Source organism: Lycorma delicatula, chromosome 3, assembly GCF_047948215.1.
Source record: "Lycorma delicatula isolate Av1 chromosome 3, ASM4794821v1, whole genome shotgun sequence".
NCBI classification, from domain to species: Eukaryota; Metazoa; Arthropoda; class Insecta; order Hemiptera; family Fulgoridae; genus Lycorma; species Lycorma delicatula.
In genome coordinates, this window is record NC_134457.1 from 194,563,427 (window position 1) to 194,573,149 (window position 9,723).

Genomic DNA, 9,723 nt, shown 5'->3' on the forward strand with positions numbered 1-9,723 from the left:
TTGCCATTAATAAATTGATATTAGCCATTCCTGCAGAAATCAGCAAAAGCGGTCTATGTTGATGATCTGGCAATTGTGTATGCCAGCAACAAAACTGCTATGGTGAGGTACAAATTGCAACGAGCGATCAATGCTCTAAATGAAGTTGCAAGGAATAACGGATTCCAATTCTCACCAGAAAAAACGTGCTGTGTACACTTTTGTAGGAAGAGAATTCCTCATCAAAGTCCTGCGTTGACAACTGATGATAATCCAATACAATATAAAGACAATGTAAGATATTTAGGACTAGTATTGGATAAATCCCTTACATGGGGATTACATATACAGGACTTGAGTGATAGATGTAAAAGAGCCCTAAACAATATAAAATGTCTATCGAACTTAAATTGGGGCTCAGACAAAGAGACATTATTGAGATTGTATAAAGCATTGGTTCAATCTAAACTAGACTACGGATGTATCGTATATTCATCCGCTAGAAAGCCGCATTTAAAAAAGTTAGAATTCTTAATAGGGAGAGCTGGTATATGAACACAGTTCTAACATTTAGTGATTGATAGATGCTATGTTGCCATTTAAACAGATTTTTCTTCTTCCTTGGCCCCGTAACCGCCAAGTTTGGCATCAGATAAATCCCTTTGTTGAGTTTGCCTTATTCAATACGTTTAGATAGAAAAATTCTTCCAAGCTGTAAGGAAGATGAATAAAAAAACTCATTTTTAATATTATGATAACATTTTTATTATTTATTTTTTTTAATTTAATAACGAATCAATATAGTATAATTTTACTATTTTATATATATATATATATATATATATATATATATATATATATATATGTATAAAAAAAAATTTCCTAAAATATTTAAAATCGTGTTAAATTCTCCAATGGACAATACGGTTGGTTGTACTATTAATGATATTTGTATATCGACTTAAAAGCGATGACAAATATAAGAGAACTTTATCGGAGAACTTTGAGAACGGTCGGTTGTTATTATCAGAGGTGAAACAGTGCGGTGCAGGAAATAAATTTTCATAATTTATTTTGCTCTGGCGGTTAAAGAGATTTGTTTCTCTTAACGCGACAGAAGTTGCAGGGTGGGGAACGACAGTGAATTACGTAGACAGAATATGAAACCCAGCGGTCAGACTCGGGTTGATTATAAAGTGGTTATTGATGGCCTGCGATACGCTGTTCAATTTGGATCTTTGCGTCTGTGATCACACTTGATATATTATTAATTATTACTATTTCTTATGCATTGTTCATTTTAGATAGCGACCCTCATTGATTGGGGTAAGTTTTTTTATATTATTATTTTAATAGAATTTAAAATTATTGCTTTTCCTGGTGTATCCATACTTACGTAATGCATTTTAGAATACAATGTGCACTGTCCTATTTTTACAAAATACATAACTATTTCTTAATATCATATCCAAACATTTCTAACATTGTTTTCTATTTATAATACCGGCGAAATGGTATCCCAAACATATACAGATATGAAACAAGTTACATGCATGGTTGTAAATTTTAGGTTAAATGGGCAATACATAATTAACCAAGGAAATAAAATTATTGTACAATCTAAACGTACTGTATTCGTGGGGTAAGCAAAATATGGTTAATGTGTTAAAAACAATTATTTTAGATAATTTAAAATCTAGTCCCAAGTAATCAGTCAGGGGCCTTTGACAGGCGAACAGACAAGTTCGCCTGTGCCATCGATGGGGTGATAAATTAAATTAAATTAATTTGTAGTTTTACTGATTTCAATTACGGAGCCATATTTTTAGTTTATAAAATAATATTGTACATCTAACCTAGAAAAATAATTTATTCAAAAATAATGTCAGATTCATGCCATTACAACTTTTTAATTAAACTGTACAATAGAATACAGAAACTATTATTTTTTATATATTTTAATTTATTTTTTTATTTACAAAGATACTACTAAAAAAAGAACAAATCCACCGTAATCAAACCAGACTGCTTTCATGTAACCCGACACAATAGTTCAAAGTAGAGAGACAGCGATACATTTTTGTTATTCTGTTACTGTTGCAGCAAATATCAAACCTCTTTTTGCCCTTTTCGTTAATTTTTTTCTTTGATTCATAAAAACTATAATTTTTTAATTCATAAAACAATTTATAAAGAAAAAAAATCATTATCAAACTATAAAGAAACTTTTATGCTGGAATTACTCATAAAAATAGTACACATTTTACCAGTAATTCATTTCACATACTTGAAATCTTTAATTTGTAACTTGCTAGTTTAATTTTTTCTACAAAATTGTTGATCATTTTAGGGGGAAAAATATTACGATAACTTTTATTTTTAATTTTGTAAAACTGTTAAGAGTCTGGTATAGTCTTAATTACTGTACATTCCACACAGACTGGAAACTGTGTGTAATACATAGTTTCCTGAATGAAAGAGCTCATTAATTTGTTGCATTCTTTCTTATGATTGTGATAATTGTAAACCATCTGCAGTGTAGGTAGTACTAATAAGAATTACTTTCTTTGATGGTAATAATGCTCAGTATTGTTCAGATTCATCTGTTTTCTTTGCCGTTTTGCTGAATGTAAACATCTGTCATTTTTTTCTCTTCTTATTTGTTAATGAACAAGCTCATCTAATTTTTGTTAGAACTATTAATGTCTGAATTTTCACCTTTCCTTTAAAATGTTGAACAGATAACATTACTAAATTCTATATCTGTTCTAGTTAGACAGCATATTTAATATATATTTAAAAATGTGAACTTAATTAAAAGCATGAAACTATTGAAACACAGTGTAATGATTAATTCAATGTAAGTTTAAAATAAATAAAGGAAGTGCTTACCAATACTTGGTTATCTGACAATTACTTAATATATACAGTTTACACAACCAACAAATTACTCTATGGCTGGAATTGTTGTACATTATTTTTCGTCCTCCGGGCTGGATTTTATCAGATTTATGTGGTAGAATAAATCTGCCTTGATTGTTCCTAGTGGTATGAAATTAGAAGTGTGTTTCACATGTAGAACTTTCATTAACTGAAACATCAGAATCAGTTGCATGAAGTTTCCAAAAATTTTCAAATATAGTTCAATGATCTAAGTTATTGTTGCTTGTAAAAGGGGATGTAACAGTATTTTTATGTTTAAATAATAGGAAGATAACCGGTGAGAGTATATTCTAGCTTAGTCTCCTGAATAATAGGATATCTTGTATCTTGAATAAATTAACAAGATAAAATAAGATCTAAATAAAATTGGGCTCCGATTAAATGATCCAGCCTGGCAGACCAAAAAATGGATAAGACCAGATAATTAAATAATTATGTGAAATATCTGCTATATGTGAAGTTCTAATATTGTTTTATATACATACATATATATATATATATATAAATTGCAGCTTGGAAAATTCAATTTCCATCTGATCTTCAATAATAATTAAATTATGAATGAACAAAAATATTATTTTGGTGCTTTCTTCACTACATTGAAATTGGATTCGTAATTTACATTAACACTAATATCTATATAATATTTGTGTAATTTAGTTTTACTTTGTTTTTTGGCCATATTCGTTATTGTAATCATTATGGATAAAGAACAAAATTATGTTAAAGAAAATCAATTAAGGACTGTATTACAAGAATTGGATTATTCGCAGATAAATAGTCAGCATAAAGTAAATAATCAAAAACATTCTGTAGGCACAACTATTAAACAATTACAATTGCAACTTACCGTAATTTACCATCGTTTAAAGGTGAAATTCTTGAATGGCCTCACTTTTTTAATATATTTAATGATTTAATCCACAAGATTTAACAAATATTCAAAAATTACATTATTGACATTCAACAATTAGAGATGAAGCCTTAGCCATTATTAAAAATCTTCCAATAATTGATGAAAATTATAAAATCGCATTAGATTTATTGATAATACAACTTGATAATAAATTTATGATTGAATATTTTATTGTAGATTGCATTTTAAAATTAATTTCTGTGAAAAGAATCGTTAGATCTTCTATCTAAATTCATTAATGACATTTCTTCATTTGTCAACTCGCTTGAAGGAATACAACTTCCAGTTAACATATTTGAATTTATTGTAATTCAATTTCTAACAACAAAGGTAGATTATAATACTGCCAAATTATGGAATTCAGTATTGGAAATGCAAATGTTAAAGTACAACAATGCATTTAAATCTTATCGCAAACATCCTACTTCCAAGGTTAGCAAGATTTATAAACTATATAATGTTAGTTACTATTCTAGATCTAACTTTAAACATAAGAATACTGTTACATTCCTTTTTACAAGCAATAATACCTTAGATCATTGAACTATATTTGAAAACTTTTGGAAACTTCATGCAACTGATTCTGATGTTTCAGTTAATGAATCTTCTTACATGTGAAACACACTTCAAACTTAATACCACTAGAAACAATCAAGGTAGATTTATCGTTTCATTACCATGTAAATCCGATAAACTCCTGTTAGGTGACTCTTTCATTAACACTAAAATAGGTTCTTATATCTACCCATTGGGTTGGTCTAGTGGTTAACGCGTCTTCCCAAATCAGCTGATTTGGAAAGTCGAGAGTTACAGCGTTCAAGTCCTAGTAAAGCCAGTTATTTTTACACGGATTTGAATACTAGATCGTGGATACCTGTGTTCTTTGGTGGTTGGGTTTCAATTAACCACACATCTCAGGAATGGTCGAACTGAGAATGTACAAGACTACACTTCATTTACACTCATACATATCATCCTCATTCATCCTCTGAAGAATTATCTAAACGGTAGTTACCAGAGGCTGAACAGGAAAAAAAGAAAGTAATGAATTAAATTTCATACGAAAGTTATCTATTGTAATGGGTACCATGATTTGCCTTCTAGAAAATTTTGACATATCTTTGAGTTTCACGTCCCCCAGGACCCCAAAACCACCATCAGCTCAAAAGATTATTTAAATATAATCTTTTGATATATCTATATATATATATATATATATATATATATCTGTATATATTTCACTTTCTTGTGGACACGATAACTGCCATAATTTTTCGCCAATCACTTTCAAATTATACATAAAATATAACAACCCAAAATCTCAGTTGAATTCATTAATGGGCAAAATCAGACCATGGGGGGATTTTTTCAAAAATCAAAATATCCCTATAACTTTCGTAAGTAAAATATCAGATTTCTTTAAAGTTCCTACTATTCTTTGGATAAGGGCCTAAGACTTATCTAAGTAAAATTTTTGATATCACCAACTATCAGTCCAAGGGGTGGAAAAAATAAAGTTTTGAAGACAAAAAATCATACCTTCCTCAATAGGCACAGTATCAAATATGTTTAAAGTGGTCGTTAGTCCTCTAAACATGACCTTAAAACCTTTGTCTGAAACAATGTTTGATATGACCAACCCTTACAGCAAGGGATGACTGAAACATTGCTGAAATTGTAAGAAGATGGGGCTTGTTGTAGACTAAACGTGTGAAACTTTATTTCACATGCAACCATTGTTGTATTAAGTAAATTTAAAGTTTTTCTTAACTTTAAGGTAGAAATCTTTTTTATCCCTTACTTAGCACCGGTGAAATCTACCTCCACCTTTCGGCATGCCAAAAGGTTTTTTTTCACTAATGGATCACTTCTGACTAATAATTAGGTATTTTTTATGTTTGTAAATGAATTTTATAATTTTTAAATTCAGGAATTAACATTATTTTTTATTATACCATTCATTATTTTCAATAGTTTTGTTACAAATTCAATAATTTGATAATAAATGTAATCGATTTAACCTAATAGATAAATTTAAAAATAATACATAATACTTTCAAAAAAGGAAAAAGAAAAAAGACATTAATGTTTAATTAAAAACAAAAAATTATGTACAGTTAATAAATCAAACAAATCAGGACACAGATAATTTGAATTCTCAATACGTTCAAATTTTTGAACATTCAGTATATTATTATTAACTAACATTATAATAGAACACTAAAATAAATTATGGAAAACGATAAATACTCAATGTCATTTATATATTTTTATTGTGGAAGTTGAATAAATTGCATAGAAATACCTTACAGCAAGCAACAGCAGAATATTTTTAAATGGCCAGAATCATAATTAATAGACTATTAACAAAATATTTATTTTTAACAAATGAAAAGTTATGAGAAATTTTGCTAATTTTTTTATGTATCATTACTTTACAATTTATTACTCCAAAATTTAACTGTAGTAATCTTCTTGAATCAGAAGATTCAAGTCTTCTGAGACAGCTAGTATAGTACAATCTCTACTAGAAAAACACCATAACAGGATGCAGGTGGATTGGAGGAATAAGAGAGGATCTTAAGGAAACTGTCTTACACCAGAAGACACCACACATTAACATAAAATTAAACAAGAAAATCAAAAACAAAGACGCCTGCTTCACACTCGCCAGAAAAATCTGATTTTTAACATTCTCCTATAGCACAACATTTCAAAATCTTCTAATCTTTTCTTTTCAGGTACTCCGATTGTCCAAGTTTCACTTCCATATAAAGCTATGCTCCAAACATATACTTTCAAAAATCTTTTCCTGACGTTGAAATTAATTTTTGATGTAAACAAATTATATTTCTGAATAAAGGCTCATTTCATCTGTGCTATTCGGCATTTTATATCGCTCCTGCTTTGCCCATCTTTAGTAATTCTACTTCCCAGATAACAAAATTCTTCTACGTCCATAATCTTTTCTCTTCCATATTCAGTGGTCGATCTACAATATTTCTACTACATTTCATTACTTTTGTTTTGCTCTTGTTATGTTCATGTGCTAGTTCTTGTGTAAAACTTCTTCCAAATCGTTCATTGTTTCTTCTAAATCTTTTTTACTCTCGGCCATAATTACCATGTCATCAACAAATCGTAGCATCTTTATGTTTTCACCTTGTACTGTTACTCCGGATCTAAATTGTTCTTTAATATTATTTACTGCTAGTTCTATGTAAAGATTAAAAAGTAACAGGAATAGGGAACATCCTTGTCGAACTCCCTTTTTTATTACAGCTTCTTTCTTATGTTCTTCAATTATTACTGTTATTGTTTGGTTCCTATAAATGTTAGCAATTTTTCTTCTATCTCTGTAATTGAAACCTAAATTTTTTAAAATGCAGAACATTTTATTCCAGTTTACGTTATCAAATGCGTTTTCCAAGTCTATAAATGCCACGTATGCAGGTTTGTTTTTCTTTAATCTTCCTTCTACTGTTAATCTGAATGCTAAAATTGCTTCCCTTGTCCCTATACTTTTCCTGAAACCAAACTGGTTTTCTGCTAACACTGCTTCCACTCTCCTTTCAATTCTTATGCACAGAATTCTAGTTAAGATTTTTGATGCATGACTAGTTAAGCTAATTTTACTGTATTCTTCACGTTTATCTGCTCCTGCTTTCTTCGGTATCATAACTATAACACACATTTTGGAATCTAATGGAAAAGAGATGCGATGTATATAAAGTATATAATATATTATTATTATTTACTCATCAGAATACAAGATTTAATTAACTCATTTAAATAAACTTTCTTGGATGCTAAAGTAACATCTTGAAACTTCAATGCCAAGAGGAAAAATGATCTGTCATTAACGGTGAGCCCTTATGGTGTAAGCCATAAGGTGGATTGAATGTACAAGAATCTGTCGATTCATTCAACTACAGCCAACAAGTCTATTTTTTGTGAAGGTAGATACTTTCGATGGCTAAATTCTTGCTTGTGACCATAACGGTGTATAGACATCGACCGCAATTGTAATCGCGCAGCTAAAAGAAGAGTTGTTACAGTAAATTAGTCTAGTCATAAAAGGGGAGTCCGTCCCTGACTTCGTTTAACTTTATTTTATTTTACCAATTATAAGGCCAAATTTGGTATTTTAAATCGATGCAAGAGTAGTCTACATACATTTGACTAAGGGACTAATAGCCCTATCTACGCTATTATCTATTTTATACCTCAATATAAGTTTTAAATATTTAGCTTTAACAGTAAATTGACTGCTAACTAAGATTACAATTAGCAACAGTTCCAAAGACCAGACTGCAGGTCTCTATGCCATCATTAGGTAGCCTAAAGAGGTAGCAGAAGAAAAATTAGTTAAAAAATAAAAATTGATTCATTAAATTTTAATCTCCCTCATCTAGAGTTGAAAACGATTTGTTTGTTTACGTCACTCGTATGAAAGGCAATATTCTGTTCCTACATTTTGTAAATTAAGCATAGTAAACGATATTTGCTCATTAAAGCACAATAATTTTTTTATTTATTTATAACTGGAAAATAACTGATGTGTTTTTTTTTTTTGTTGCAAAACCCAGAAATACATATATATATATATGACAAATATCAGTACACAGGATCAAAATACTGTTTAGATTTTTATCTGGAACCGATCAGAATAGATTACATAATTGTAAATTTCTATGTTTGAGTTCATTGTTCAAAGAACTTTTATTCTGTTAATCCACATATCGATTACATTCATTGTAATTTTCCTTATATTATATAAGACTTTTTTAATATTTTATCAAAAATGTATTCATAATCGATCGTTAGAATTGAAGTAATATACTAGTGCTTTTAATGAACCACCGTAACACATAATGTGTTTTTTTTTACTCCATTCTTTCTATATTCTCCTGAAGACGGGTGTAACAGGTGAAAACCTTTCGATACATTTTATTGATAAGAGATTGTAGATTTAGATAAGAGATTAGATTGTAGATTAGATAAGAGATTGTAGATTTATTTCTTTTTGCAGGTAAAAAGGATGGATATCACCAGATGTGGAAGAAATTTATAAATCATAAAGATTTATTATAATTAAAATTGTAATATTATCGTAATGTATAATTTTTTTTTTTACTATGTTATAAGCCTGTAATGTGAAATGTATCGTAGACATAAATATTGTTAGGCTGTTCTTATCAAGGTTTTGCCACGGTTTCCCTCGATACAATAGGGCAAATGCCGGAACAGTTCGTTTGGTTTTCCGTGGAATTTAATCTTTGATATCCTTATTCTTACCTAAAATAATGAAAATAAATATTTATTTATAATTTTATTTTTTGTAGTTTTTTTTCATTACCTGCTTAATGCCGAATTAATGTGACCCCCATTAACCACTAAAAGTTGAAATTTAGCTCAAATACATAATTTTCTATCGGCTAGATGGCGCTCCGCCGTGTTACAGCAACCGTGTCCGTGCTGCATTATACATCGGTTTCAAAACAAGCGGAATGGAAGAGGAGGGCTGATCGCACGGTCACCAAGGAACCTAAACCCCATTAGATTTCTTTTTAGGAGGCATATAAAAATCATTATTCGGAGAAAATCCGCGACATCAACCATCTACAGGAGAGGGTTGTTGCAGTGCGACGGTAGCATACATTACACTCGACATCCTGACGAGTACGTGGGAAGAGCCGGATTACCGTCTGGACATTTGCAGGGCAACGAACGGTACATATATCAAAGTACACCAAGAAAAACTTCAAAATCTACCCGTTAAGGATAGACACTAATGTACAGTAAGTAAGTTATACTACCTTAAATATAATGCCGTTTAAATCGTACTTGAAATCAAACAGTTCTTATATAAAAACTCTGTATGT

At 29.8% G+C, this 9,723-nt stretch overlaps 1 long non-coding RNA gene across 1 annotated transcript; it reads left to right on the plus strand.

The window, feature by feature from the left end:
• The first annotated feature begins 993 nt into the window (after positions 1–993).
• LOC142321059 (uncharacterized) lies at positions 994–9,173 on the plus strand. The gene is made up of 2 exons (XR_012755562.1): positions 994–1,305; positions 8,871–9,173. It is a non-coding gene; the product is annotated as an uncharacterized LOC142321059 (long non-coding RNA).
• The last annotated feature ends 550 nt before the right edge of the window (positions 9,174–9,723 follow it).